Below are 528 nucleotides of genomic sequence, written 5' to 3'. Positions count from 1 at the left end.
TGTTTTGATCTCTCATAGCGTGTAGAGAATAGTCTGTTGAACCTCTACAAACACCTGAGGCCTCGAGCAAACAACAGCTGTAACACTAATGATAAAGAACATTATAATTTTACAAAAATATATACTGCATATTAAATTATAAATGATTGTTATATCAATTATTATTATAATTAATTATTAATTGATAATAAAGTAATAAATTATAATTACAATATTTAACAATATATAATTATAATTTGTGTAATTGTATATATTATAAATTATACATATTTTAATACTTAAATGATAATAATTTACATTATTACTTATTATTATTATTAGTACAATTTGTGTAGTTGTGTGTGTAGTTGTGTGTGTGTGTGTGTGTGTGTATATATATATATATTTATAATACATAGTATAACTAATAATAATATAACCATAATATTTAACTTAATATATTAGAACTTATATATAACTTAATATGTTATAATATAACTAGTTAATTAGTTAATATAACTAATAATTAACATTATTTATATATATATA

General features: G+C 18.2%; 1 protein-coding gene across 1 annotated transcript in view; it reads left to right on the top strand.

Moving 5' to 3' along the window:
- LOC107559105 (dual specificity protein phosphatase 10-like) overlaps window positions 1–528 on the top strand; it is a 12,726-nt gene that overhangs the window by 11,104 nt on the left and 1,094 nt on the right. The window lies entirely within an intron of this gene.

This window comes from Sinocyclocheilus grahami, unplaced genomic scaffold, assembly GCF_001515645.1.
Source record: "Sinocyclocheilus grahami isolate Dianchi unplaced genomic scaffold, SAMN03320097.WGS_v1.1 scaffold674.1, whole genome shotgun sequence".
NCBI classification, from domain to species: domain Eukaryota; kingdom Metazoa; phylum Chordata; class Actinopteri; order Cypriniformes; family Cyprinidae; genus Sinocyclocheilus; species Sinocyclocheilus grahami.
Note: the sequence above shows the minus strand (reverse complement) of the source record. Positions and strands in the feature narration are given on the sequence as shown.